The sequence below is a fragment of the Triticum aestivum genome, chromosome 1A (genome assembly GCF_018294505.1).
Source record: "Triticum aestivum cultivar Chinese Spring chromosome 1A, IWGSC CS RefSeq v2.1, whole genome shotgun sequence".
Classification (NCBI taxonomy): Eukaryota; Viridiplantae; Streptophyta; class Magnoliopsida; order Poales; family Poaceae; genus Triticum; species Triticum aestivum.
The window spans coordinates 118,154,677-118,168,908 of record NC_057794.1 but is presented as its reverse complement, the minus strand read 5'-3'; the positions used below and the strand labels follow the sequence as shown (position 1 = coordinate 118,168,908).

The following is a 14,232-nucleotide window of genomic DNA, read 5'->3' as shown; positions in this document are numbered from 1 at the left end:
GAGGCCATGAAATCTGAGATTGGATCCATGTATGAGAACAAAGTATGGACTTTGATTGACTTGCCCGATGATCGATGAGTCATTAAGAATAAATGGATCTTCAAGAGGAAGACAAACATTGATAGTAGTGTTACTATCTACAAAGCTCGAATTGTCGCAAAAATGTTTTCGACAAGTTCAAGGTGTTGACTACGATGAGATTTTCTCACTCGTATCGATGCTTAAAAGTGTGTCCGAATCATGTTAGTAGTTGCCGCATTTTATGAAATCTGGCAAATGGATGTCAAAACTGCATTCCCTAATGGATTTCTCAAAGAAGAGTCGTATATGATGCAACCAGAAGGTTTTGTCAATCCTAATGGTGCTAACAAAGTGAGCAAGCTCCAGCGATCAATCTATGGACTGGTGCAAGCATCTCGGAGTTGGAATATATACTTTGATAAAGTGATCAAAGCATATGGTTTTATACAGACTTGCGGTGAAGCCTGTATTTACAAGAAAGTGAGTGGGAGCACTACAACATTTCTGATAAGTATATATGAATGACATATTGTTGATCGGAAATAATGTAGAATTTTCTGGAAAGCATAAAGGAGTGTTTGAAAGGAGTTTTTCAAAGAAAGACCTCGGTGAAGCTACTTACATACTGAGCATCGAGATCTATAGAGATAGATCAAGACGCTTGATATATTTTCAATGAGTACATACCTTGACAAGATTTTGAAGTAGTTCAAAATGGAACAGTCAAAGAAGGAGTTTCTTGCATGTGTTGCAAGGTGTGAAGTTGAGTAAAGACTCAAAACCCGACCACGGCAGAAAATAGAAAAAGTCATTCCCTATGCCTCAGTCATAGGTTCTATAAAGTATGTCATGTTGTGTACCAGACCTGTTGTGTACCTCACCATAAGTTTGGCAAGAGGGTACAATAGTGATCCAGGAGTGAATCACTGGACAGCGGTCAAAAATATCCTTAGTGGAATAAGGAAATGTTTCTCGGTTATGGAGGTGACAAAGAGTTCGTCGTAAAGAGTTACGTCGATGCAAGCTTTGACAACTATCTGGATGACTCTAAGTCTCGATCTAGATACATATTGAAAGTGGGAGCAATTAGCTAGAGTAGCTCCATGCAAAGCATTGTAGACATAGAAAATTTGCAAAATACATACGGCTCTGAATGTGGCAGACCCATTTACTAAATTTCTCTCACAAGCAAAATATGATCACTCTTTGGGTGTTAATCACATAGTGATGTGAACTAGATTATCGACTCTAGTAAACCCTTTGGGTGTTAGTCACATGGAGATGTGAACTAATCATATAAAGATGTGAACTATTGGTGTTAAATCACATGACGATGTGAACTAGATTATTGACTCTAGTGCAAGTGGGAGACTAAAGGAAATATGCCCTAGAGGCAATAATAAAGTTGTTATTTATATTTCCTTATATCATGATAAATGTTTATTATTCATGCTAGAATTGTATTAACCGGAAACATAATACATGTGTGAATACATAGACAAACAGAGTGTCACTAGTATGCCTCTACTTGACTAGCTCGTTACTCAAAGATGGTTATGTTTCCTAACCATAGACATGAGTTGTCATTTGATAAACGGGATCACATCATTAGGAGAATGATGTGATTGACTTGACCCATTCCATTAGCTTAGCACTTGATCGTTTTAGTTTACTGCTATTGCTTTCTTGATGACTTATACATGTTCCTATGACTATGAGATTATGCAACTCCCGATTACCGGAGGAACACTTTGTGTGCTACCAAACGTCACAACGTAACTAGGTGATTATAAAGGTGCTCTACAGGTGTCTCTGATGGTACTTGTTGAGTTGGCATAGATCAAGATTAGGATTTGTCACTCCGATTATTGGAGAGGTATCTCTGGGGCCCTCTCGGTAAATGCACATCACTATAAGCCTTGCAAGCAATGGGACTAATGAGTTAGTTACGGGATGATGCATTGCGGAACGAGTAAAGAGACTTGCCGGTAACGAGATTGAACTAGGTATTGAGATACCGATGATCTAATCTCGGGCAAGTAACATACCATGACAAAGGAATAACGCATGTTCTTATTGCGGTTTGACCGATAAAGATCTTCGTAGAATATGTAGGAACCAATATGAGCATCCAGGTTCCGCTATTGGTTAATCTCCCACAACTAACTCCTGAGTCACTTCACTTGCAAGGCTTCTTATGATGTGTATTATCGAGAGGGCCCAGAGATACCTCTTCGATACTCGGAGTGACAAATCCTAATCTTGATCTATGCCAACTTAACAAACACCTTCGGAGATACCTGTAGAGCATCTTTACGATCACGCAGTTACATTGTGACGTTTGATATCACACAAGGTATTCCTCCGGTATCCAGGAGTTGCATAATCTCATAGTCGAAGGAATATGTATTTGACATTAAGAAAGCAATAGAAATAAACTGAACAATCAATATGCTAAGCTAACGGATGGGTCTTGTCCATCACATCATTCTCCTAATGATGTGATCCTATTATCAAATGACAACACATGTCTATGGTTAGGAAACCTTAACCCTCTTTGATCAACGAGCTAGTCTAGTATAGGCTTACTAGGGACACGGTATTTGTTTATGTATTCACACATGTATTTAAGTTTTCGATCAATACAATTCTAGCATGAATAATAAACCTTTATCATGAATAAGGAAATATAAAATGACATTTTTATTATTGCCTCTAGGGCATATTTCCTTCATTTGCACCATATGCCTAGTGACATGAATATACAAATTCTTGAATCATATTGTTCATGCACTTTTGCTTCTATTGGATATGTGCAAGAGAAGAGAACCAGCATGCTGGATGATGTGTTTATCTACCATGTGCATACATTATTTTATTTTATTTGTGCTTGTGTAGGATCATTCTTTGTGTTGACTTCCACTTCACGTGAGTTGACCATTCGAGCTCTTGAGAGCGAACCACCTTCGATCACGATGCTTCCACATCGTACTTGCTTGTGCTTCGGCATTGTGAAGGATGCACAAGGACATGCTTTCAATGTGATATCCTTCTCTTTTGAGAACCCCCAAACCATGCGCATGGATATTATGGATCATACTTCATGTGTTGCTTGCACCTTGACATATTGCACACATGCTAGATATCTTTCTTCGACTTATCATTGCCACATTGCCATGCCTCATGACATATATACCTTCTATGTTGCATCCAACTTGTTGCCTACTTGCTCCTATCATATGCTTGGTTGCAATAATGTCATCACTTCACATATTCCATGTCCTATTGATTGCTACATGCTTGCCTTGATTGCCTCACACATGATGAACAATTGCTCTTTCTATTGTGTTGAGTGCCACACTATCTTCACTACACCATATGCACATTATACTTGGATTGTCTTGCCCCATGTGTTTAGACACTTCATTTTATTTGGTGTTTTGAATGACTCATATGCTTACCATAGACCATTTTTTGAGCGATTTATGCATGACTGCTATGACCATGAGGTAGATGCTTATTCTCTTGTCACACATATTTTCATCACTACCTCACATTTACATGTTTGTCTCCATGATGACCTTGATTGTGCTCAATTCATATGCTTACATGCCATGTCACAATCCTTTGTCACACCATATGCTATGCTTGATGACGACACTTGTTGGGTGAATCGCCATTTGAATGCTTGGTTTTGCACTAACGCTAACCACATTTCTTTTTCCAAGTGTTTGTTGTCTTTGCTCCTTTTGAGGGAATCACGAGACGGTACGACAATGGAGAGTGTCCCTTTCGAGCCTCAAGATGACGAGTACTTAGTGATCGTCTACTTCTACACGACGAGCCGTCTCTTTCCCATGGTGATTTGGTTTTCGATCCGAGGTCAGGTCTTTCCGAAGGGGTAGGGGATGACGCGGAGCATCCTACGGACATCACCATGTCAAGAGTCCGTTTGGCAAGTGACACATGTGACGTCTACTTAACATACACAAAGGTGAAATCATCTCCTTTACACATGCTCACTTGACCCCTTAGAGGATGGTATACTACTTGACCCTCCATCGTGCATGCATAGGTATTGTCGAAGCTTCACGAATGTCGAGGGGGAGTGTAAGCGCCAAGGAACGACTACACCGTCCACGAGGGAAGCGTGGAAGAGAAGACGGGAGAAAGGAGAAGAAGACGGAGCGGCTGCTGGAGCCAGGCCGGACATCCGGATCTCCGTCCGGATCATTCGGCTCCGCTGGATCATCCGGACCCTCTCCCGAATCGTCCGGCTACGACGGCAGGAAGACACCCGAAGGCCTCGCGTGAAGCCGAATCATCCGGACCCCCTCCCGGATCATCCGGAAGATGCCCGGACCGTCCGGACAGTCCCAAATGTCCGGTTGTTCCCTGTAGCAACGACCTAGCAGGATCATCTAGATGGACACTCGGCTCATTTGGATGATGCCCGGATCATCCGGCCTTTGCCTGCATGCATGTTTCAGGCTGAGGCCCATGTACCCATTCCGCCCCCTCACTTACCCCTTCGTGGCCTAGATTATAAATAGACTTCCTCCTCCACATTTTTAGGGTTAGCAAAGTGATAGCTCGTTTGATAGAGAGCTTTGCTCCTTGTACCACTCTACTCTTGAGAGAGAGAGAGAGTACCACTCCCATGGAGTTCAAGACCTCCATGTAAGCATGTGAGAAGATCCCTAGTGGATTCAAGGCCCCTCATGTGAAGATCCGTCTAGGGTTCAAGGCGTCCTCTTGGAGATGAACTTTACCGTGTATCTTTCCCCTTGTTGTTCATGTACCTTGTGGAACTTGTGTGTTTGATTGTCTAGTGGATGTGTGATTGGACTTGTTCTAGAGTGTTCCTCTCGTGATTTCCCTCGTGTTTTTCCTCGTGTTCTTCGGGGGATCCCCTCCAAATCATGAAAGACTGGCCCCTAGGGTTCCACCCTACATCAAAAGCACCTCTCCCGTTGAAGATAAACCAATCTAGTTGGCCAAACCAAACGGATAGACCAGAGAGAAATACTAAGCTATAACAATCACACATAATAAAGTTTAGAAAAGTGTCAATTACTTTCAATGAATAATCTTATCATAAACTCACAATTCATCGGATCCCAACAAACGCACCACAAAATATTACATCGAATTGATCTCCAAAGAGAACATTGTATTGAAGGCCAGAGAGAGAGAGAGAGCCATCTAGCTAATCACTATGGACCCATAGGTCCTGTGGGAACTATTCGCACATCATCGGAGGTGCAGCAAGGTTCATGCAGAAGCCCTCCGTGATCGATTCCCCCTGCAGCAGAGTACCGGCGAAGGCCTCCAGATGGGGCTGCGAAACAACAAAGACTTGCGACGGTGGAAAAGTTGTTTCGTTGGTGCATCTGGGTTTTTTCCAATATTTGGAAATTTATAGCACTTGAGTTAAGTCAGACGGAGCCATGAGGGGCCCACAAGACAACAGGGCGTGCCTCGTAGGTATTCTAGTCCTCCCCCGAAGCCTCTAGGGTCTCTTTTGGTTCAGAAAAAATCATCAAAAAGTTTCATCATGTTTGGACTCTGTTTGGTATTTTCCGTAAAACCAAAAAACAAGCAGAAAACAGCACCCGACGCTAGCCTCCATCGGCGCTCTCACTACATGATCTATTTGGCAATACCGCAACGCCGTTATCTTTGACAAGATCACACCGTCATCCTCCACCCTTATCAACGTGATCAAGGACGAGGCTTGCTCCTGGGCTAACATCGGAGCCAAAGGATTAAGACTAGTTATCCATGTAACCCGATCGTGCACTCTTGGGGCTGACCACCCCCTTTTCTTCTGCTCATCGGGTGCCCTGACCACGCCAATATATGTACATGGCTAGGCATTGCCCTATATTTGCTTTCCCTATCAATGCAATGATATGCTCTCATACGTATTCGCAAAAAAATGCGGTGAACCTCAACACCTGAGCCACATGAATGGGAGGGGAATAGTTTGCAACCTACTATCTGACCAATACGGCAAGGTAGAGAAGGGAGGCGCTTGGGGATAAAATGTCCACAAATGTTCGGCGGTCCGGTCACTTAGTCATCCAACATGGCTCACGAAATTCGTTCGGACCAGTCCGGGCATTTGAAATCCCACAAACTAGCCCCAAATCAAGGGGATGTTTAGTAAAGTTCGGAGGTCGGCCATGTCAGACTCCAACACCCTCGGTCCACCCAAAAAAACCTTAGTTGGAGTCCTTGTTTTTTCTATTTGATCCTCCTCATGTTCGTTATATCCGGGCTTTCGGAGACCAACGTCATATACCAACTTGTCGTTTCCCTAAAATTGTATTCTGGAGACATGAAGTTCTAGTTTCTCAGAAACTCTGCCATTTTCCCTAAAAATATTTCAAAAGCCCCAATAAATCCCCCTATCTCTCCCAATATCTAGGGGAATTCTCCCAATACTTGCCACGTCAGTCAGCATGTCGCCACCATTGCCCACCATGCCACCTTCATGCAACTGTCGCATATGCAAGGTTCGGTATTCGGGGAGGTATTGTGGAGGATCTAGGAAAGTACTCCCTCCCTTCTAGTTTGTAGGGCATATCTCAAAACATTTGATTTCTCATTTTGCAAGCCTCGTTTATTTCTCCCATTCACATTTTTTAGATTTCAAGGTGGATTAAATCGTTGCATGCAATGATTAAGAGAAAATTCGCCAATGCATGTAAAAGTTCTTGGTCATTTATTGATCACGCATGCATGCATTGCAATTAATACATTGGTAAACATACACAATTTCTTGAGAAAAATGAGCTCATTAAGTGAATCTTTTTTGAAAACTAAAAAAATTATTACAACACTCACCATCTATCTTGGTTGGTGATATTTTTGAATTGAGCCATATAAACCGAAAGGGAGGGATCTAAACCTGCAAACCCAAATAAAATTATTGAGAAAGCCATGATAACCATTGGGGGGGGGGGGGGGGGGGGGGGGGGCTTTTTGGAGACCTATTGGGGATGCTCTGACAGAAATAAGCTCCTAGGAGTAGCTGCTGAATTGACAATGACATGAACCATATCTATTTACCAAGTTACTAAACTCCTTAGGGATGCTGGGCCGTAGTAGCTCGGGACCTTGGGGGTCGTTGGTGGGAGCCATTTCTAAGAGTGTGTTTCCTCCTCGAGGAGGTATGAGCCTACTAGCAAGTAATCATGGTGTTTGTATGGGGCTAATATGAACACTATCAGTGACCACCAACGTTGTGATGTGTTACAACATCACGTCGACTCACCCAACAACTCTCTCCACCCACCAAGTAAGACCATACCGACAAAAAGAACTAACACAAGCATAATTAAATGTTAGCCCAACCCGGCTCAGACACATAACGAGCCGTCGTCTGACAACCATGAAACACACTGTTGAAATATATTGCCCGTCTCTCTCTATCGGTTCGGACTTTTGGATGAGTTGGCTAGAGTATGAATTCAATATGGTATCAGAGTCAGCAGGTCTTGAGTTCAAGACCATGCCAACGCAGTATTAAAAAAGATTCTACGTCCTACATAAATCCATATATTATCCGCCTCTCTTTATCAATCCGGACTTTTGGATGAGTTGGTTGGAGCATAAATTCAATGCACACATAACTTTGTCTACCGAGCGGGGCCTGTCAGTGAGAAGGGTAGATGACCGGTCGCCGCTATGCTCAGGAAAACGATTCAGACTGCATGCCAAATTATCCCTTTTTAGAAACGTTGGCATGTCCCGCAGAAACGGGAAGAAAATTTTCACTAAATGAAGTTTTTTGGAACTCCATGATGCTCTAAAGTTGCCACTTCCCGTGATTTGTAGGAAGCAATTACATAGAATGGTATTGACCAGTCCATTTTCTCGGTACTGACAACAGTGAAATAACTCCTCAAAGGTAGGAGGTATACAGACTTGGCAACCTAAGCTTTAGTGAGCATCAACCTTCAGCGTCTGGGCGATCTCATGCAGGAGGTCCTCTGCACTTCTTTTCTTTGTTTTGGTGCGGAGCTGTCCACTCCTGGTACTTGCGCAAGCTGCCGGTGAAATCGGTGAACAGCGCGTCGACTCTGATCTCTCTGAGCCAGTACTCATATTCAGCATAAGGGTCTTGATGGAAGTTGAAGTGCAGGTATGAGTTCTCATTTCTGAATGTGTATGGATGCACCTGGAACGCCACCATGATTCAGCAAGGTACTGTCATCTAAGACCTTGCATATGATAACAGAGAGAAACGTGTGTTGCTCACCTGAAGATTCAGAGCATGTGCCCGTGCCACAAGATCGGTTGCAGGGCCTAAAAGGTTATTCTCTGGGGGGATAATTGTATCCTTCCATGGCCCAATCCCAATTACATACTTGCTTATGAATGCGAGATAGCCGTTCGAAGTTATCTCATAGTATGACTGCAGATTACAAATCGTCTTTGAAAACTAGGAGTTTTCGGGTGACGAACTTGACAGAAAAAAAAGTAGTGCTTACTGCTGATCTTACCTGATTGGTATCTTGAGTTGGAACTGTGGTTTCGTCTATTAGAAGTAGTTTTGGAGCATTTGTGATGTTTGAGATGTAAATTAGTGAGGTTGGAGCAAAGGATTGGATGAATAGCGGCTTCTTGAGCCAATCTTCGGACATATATTTGCCTTTGTAGCCATACTTGAGAAGCGTCTCGACAAACTTGTCCTCAAACTTCTTGCCACCTGACCACTTGACCTGCATGTTTATTCAAAAATCATATTGTGGAAGAATATTCAAGAAATCAGTAGACATTAAAGTTGGTTCATTTCTTAAGTAAACAATGTGTTCCAAGGAGTTTGTCAGGTTGAAATCACCTACATGCTGGTTGATGAAAATAGGATTCTTGATCTCTGGGTATATTCCGACCACCCTGTCAGCATGAAGTGCAATCAAGATAAACTCATCAAATGTAAGAATATTGTACTTCCCTGCAATATAGTAGGAGAACATTATTAGCAGTAGCAAAGAAACAAGAGTTATGTATTTAAAGGGACATTAAATAGTACTCCCTCCTATCCAAAATAAGTACCGCAGTTTTGAACTGGGGTTAGTTCAAAACTGCGACACTTATTATGAATCGAAGGTAATAACTAAAAATGTATAAGGCATCCGAATTACACACGACTGAGACTAATATGATTTTATTTCATTGTTGATGGCAAACATGAGAGTCATATTTAAGGGCAGTAAAATGCATTTAGAAAAATAAGAAAGCAAGAAATAGACAAGACAAAAAGTAATACCATTATACTGTTGATCCCTGAAACTGAAGCGCTGTTTCACCCTCAGTGATTTCAGTTCTCTTAGTGTAAAATCCACTGGAAGCAAGAAGAACTCCAAAAGTCAGAAGTAGATTCTCGACCAAAAAATGTTAGAAATAGCAAGTTAGCAACAAAAGAAGCTTAAGATACAGTTTCACATACCGGTAAACCAACCAGTCATATTTACTCCCTGGACTTCATAGGTTCTCTTCCTGCCAACGAACTCGGTACGGTTAGCGATGTCGGTCGTGTCATCCAGTGTTACATCATGAAAACATATCAGATGACCGTCCTCTGATGCAAGTATATCAGTCTCTATGAAGTCTGCACCTTCCTCGATAGCCCTCTGCCATAAACAATACACAAATATATTCAGGTTCGGTTTAAAAAAATAAAAAATCAGGCTTGCATTAACATATTGGATTTCAGTCTTCAGAGAATCTCCACCAGATTAAAAAACAGGCTAACAATCTGGACATGACATGATCTTCGGGATATTCTTCAGCATACACCTCTTTTCATCATGGTTGGGCATGTGAATGTGCTGTCCTAAAATTATACTATAGTCTTCTCGGGCACTGAAGACTATTAGGTTCAATACGCAATACTCCCTCTGTCCGGAATTACTTGTCACATAAATGGATGTATATAGACGTATTTTTAGTTCTAGATACATCCATTTATGTGACAAGTAATTCGAAAATGGAGGAAGTACAGTTGAATTTGACGTGCCACTAAAATATACTACCATCTGAATCCGATGCAACATAGAAGGAAGGGCAAGTAATTGAGGAGTAAATTGCTGGTTACCAAATATGCGGCAGCTGTCTCTTCGGGTATTTCGCCATTGGAACCCCTGTGGGCAATGTTGTAAGGCCTGGATGTCTGTAGTGGCTGCTTCTTGTGGTTTACATCCAGCTGACCGTGGCGACGGGCGGCTGGGTTGGCATCGGATCCTCCAATGGTTAGAAGCACAAGGACAATGACGGAGGCGTGCCCTGTCAGAGAATGCATTCAGTTCACAGGATCTTGAAACTAAGCAACTACTCAAGATTCTGACGAACCGATTCGATACAAATTTCATCTTTGCCATATGAAGTTGCGCTACTCCGAGATTCAAAATAGCAAGATCATCAAATTCAGATCAAGTCGAGCTTTTGTGGGGGGAAACACATACATGGGCGCTAACTTACATCAAATCGATGCATTATTCAGAGAGAGAGAGAGAGAGAAAAGCCATGGTATGGCACTTACAGAGGGAATCCATGGTGCTTCTGCTGCCTCCCTCCTTGCTTCCTTCTCCTCCTTACAAGCGTAGCCTCCTCCTCCGCCTATCGGAGTCAGAGTCAGAGAAGCTTTTAAGAAGCGGCGGCCTGGCGCGGAATATTCCTTTGAGAGCGACACACCCAAAAAAGTCTTGTAAGTGGCGACGCTATTTGGATTTGGATTTGGACATGGCGTGAGCTGCTACCCCTGCATTTCTTTCTGCTGCTTCTTTGATTTTCGGAGGGGAATGAAGTCGATTGGAGTCGGGACTCCACTGGACAAACACGGTGACTCTGGCTGCCCCGTACCTATCGCAGAGTCGTCGTCCGTCGCCCGGTACAGCAGGGTTGCAAGGGTGTCGACAAGTTTGCTGTCAGTCAACGATTTCAGCGGTCAATGAAATCCGCTGGGTTCACTAATTGCATAGGGTCACATCCTATGAGGAATCTGCTGGGTAATGGGTATGCCCATCCGTCCTAGTGTCAGATCAGAAGACTGCAGGCGTGAAGAAAATGATTCTGAGCTCCGAACCTCACATATTATCGGTCTCTACACATACATACACAAGTGAAAAATGCAAAGACAAAACGCTTCTGCTTCGGTGCACCCCAATGGGGCGACCAAAAGATCATCAAAATGCGGACAAAATACGTGTCCATTTGGGTCGCCCCATCAAAATAGCAAGACCAGCAAGAGGACGCCTAACGCCTCCATCGGCGCCCACCCACCTCCCCCTCCCCATATATGCAGCTTCCACCTCTCTTGCCGCGGACCTCGCTCCTTTCGGCACGTTGTCGGACACGCGCCTGCCGTCGGGATGACATGTGAGCATCGGGGCGTTCCAGTGGCACCAGTCCCCACCATCGGCTCCGTCGCCTTGATGTGCACCATTGCTGTGTATCAGGCACGCCTGTCGTTGGCGGCGAGGGGGGGTCTGGCCTACGCCCCTAGAACCCTCTTTGGCCGTAGATCCTCACCCAGGATCATGTGGACCAGATCCGGCACTTCGACGCCACGTAGCCACCCATTTTGGGAGGGGCGCAATTACCATCACGTGTTGGCCGCGTACCGCGCACAAGTCAGGGGTGTTCCGGTGCCTCCAAGTGGTGACAGCGGCTCTATGCCGCGAGGCGATGTCTTCATCAATCTGGAATTGAGCTCCACGGCGCGCAGCAGCCTCCGCGTCCCTAAGAAGGATCTGGTGCCGCCTTGCCGGGGGGTACAAAGTGGCCAGGGAGCCTAGCAACCCGGAAGACTCATCGGGGTTCCTCCAAGCATTTCGTGAATCAAAGGTGCCGCGGCGCCACCCTCACAACTCGGCGGGCGTGCGGGGGCTTCACGTTACACTTGCCACTTCGGTGGCCTCGGCTGGCATCATCGACCTCGGGAGCGACGACTCCCTCGGCCTCGGCAACTACGACAACAAGTAGTGAGGATTAGGAATGTGACTAGTTATGTTTAGACTCAAATTTCATTTGAATCCTCTAAAAATCCTAAAAATTAATAGAAATTTGGGCTGTTTGAATCTTAGTTGAATGAATTTAGATTTGTTTGAATGTTATTTGGATTGCTGAAAATTATTGGAAAGTCCTAATAAATTTCTCCACATCTCCCAATATCTAGGGTAATTTGGCATCTCCTAATACTTGCCACGTCAGCTTGTCGCCCCCATTGCCCACCGCGTCGCCCGCACGCCGTCGCCGCACCACCACCGGCACGCTGCCGTTTAGAGAGAGAGAGGGAGATGCCACATTGACAAAGTGGGGGCAATATGTCAGGTTTGGTACCGGGGAAATGTTTTTTTTTTGGAAACTTCAGAGAGCTTTATCCAACAAAAGCGGTCCTCGAACAATCAACTAGGAGGCCGTTGATCAGGAACAATGGTTCAGAGTCTAGCTAGCTATCAATGACCATCAGCGTACAAGCATGCTTTGCACAATGATGAGACGGTATTGAACGACAAAAAGAGTAAAAGATGAAGATAGCTCTCGAATTTCGTCAAGGATCGGTGCCAAAGCGGAAAGATCATTGCGGCGAGAGTTCAAGAGGTTGATGGGACGTGATGAGGTTCGTGCAGCAATCTAATCTCGAGGCCAATACTCGGGCCTCGAGCGCCAGATTTATTGGAGCGGGGTCATATGGGGATACGCGCAAATTTTGGGTGGCATATATAGAATTCACCCTATGATCAAAGGTGCCACTGGTGATTCTACCCACAGCTGTAGGGAGACCCAAATATCTATCACTGAAGGCCACGACTAGAATACCCAACCTCTGTTTCACAATCTGTCCCACATTCCTTGGCGAGTTGGGGCTGAAGAAAACTGCACCCTTCAGTTTATTAACACTTTGACCTTGACAGACCGCATAAATCTGGAGGATCTCATTAAGTCTGTCCGCACTATGAATATTTGTGTTGAGTATCATTGTTATTATGAAAACATAGGATAGCGTAGGATTTATTCCATCTTGCCTTATACTTCAAGACGACCTTGTAGTTCTATATATATGCTCATGAGGCTCAAGCAATACATCAAACAATTCCACCAATCCTCTCTCTCCCTTCTAACATGGTATCGGAGCCAAGAGGTCTTAAGTTCAAGACCCGGCTGGCGCAATTAAATTGCAGTCCACTTTCGGTCCATGTTTAGGCCTGAGGGAGCCACGCGTGAGGGGGAGTGTTGACGTATAATGTGCTGCATAGTCTCTTCCATCAGATCGGTCTTTTGGTTGCATTGGCTAGAGCATGTACTTCTACAATTTGCACTGATGAAGATCAGACTATCATCAGCAAAAAGCAAGTGATATACCCACGGAAGTGAGTCATTCAGCACACAATAGGAAAAGAAATGGTGACATGGGATCTCCCGGCCGCAATCTCATGAGGGGGTAAAATGCGTCAGTAACTCACCTTTCACTTGCACCGAAAATCTGACTGAAACACACATTTCATAATCAGCCGGATAAAAATTAATGCTAAAGCCCATCTTCCAAATAATGCCATTTCACTCTATCACACAAGAGTAATTTTCCCTTTCTTCCTTCTCGTCATTGCATGTACACTCTCAAAAGCCACAACAACATTATATGTTATCATACGCCTTGGAACGTTGTGGAAGGGGTTACTGAGGATCTGAGAAAGCACCACACCTTTGCCTATTACAGCCAAAAAGAGGGAGAAAGGAGGATAAAAAGAAACACACCAAAAATCGGGGCGATGGTGCGAAACCCTGCACCCAAACTTGGAGGATGGCTTTGCATATGGAGCGAGGCAGCCAGAAAGAACTTCAAGGGAAAAAGCAGTAGGATATCTTCAGAAATCGCTACAATAACAGTGGAAGTTAGATCATGCACACATTTTTTTGTTTGCAAGGAAGAGTGACCCTTATTCGAGGTTAGTAGGCAACAAATAAGACCGCACACCTAATTATCCATGTTAAAAATCGTTGGCATGTCCCGCAGAAATGGAAAGAAAAATTTCACCAAACGAATTTTTTTCGAACCCTATGATGCTCTACAGTTGGCACTTCCCGTGATTTATTGGAAACAGTTACATAGAATGGTATTAACAAGTTCATTTTCTCGGTACTGACAACAATGAAATAGCTCCTGAAAGGGAGGAGGCATACAGACTTGGCAACCTAAGG

At 44.0% G+C, this 14,232-nt stretch overlaps 1 pseudogene across 1 annotated transcript; it reads right to left on the bottom strand.

Moving 5' to 3' along the window:
• Positions 1–7,732: 7,732 nt before the first annotated feature.
• On the bottom strand, positions 7,733–10,924 carry LOC123040010 (glycerophosphodiester phosphodiesterase GDPD6-like; annotated as a pseudogene). Its single transcript, XR_006418035.1, has 8 exons — positions 10,574–10,924; positions 10,130–10,317; positions 9,482–9,665; positions 9,302–9,376; positions 8,877–8,986; positions 8,535–8,753; positions 8,291–8,446; positions 7,733–8,209 (listed from the first exon to the last, which is right to left on the bottom strand). The product of XR_006418035.1 is annotated as a glycerophosphodiester phosphodiesterase GDPD6-like (transcript).
• Between the last annotated feature and the right edge of the window lie 3,308 nt (positions 10,925–14,232).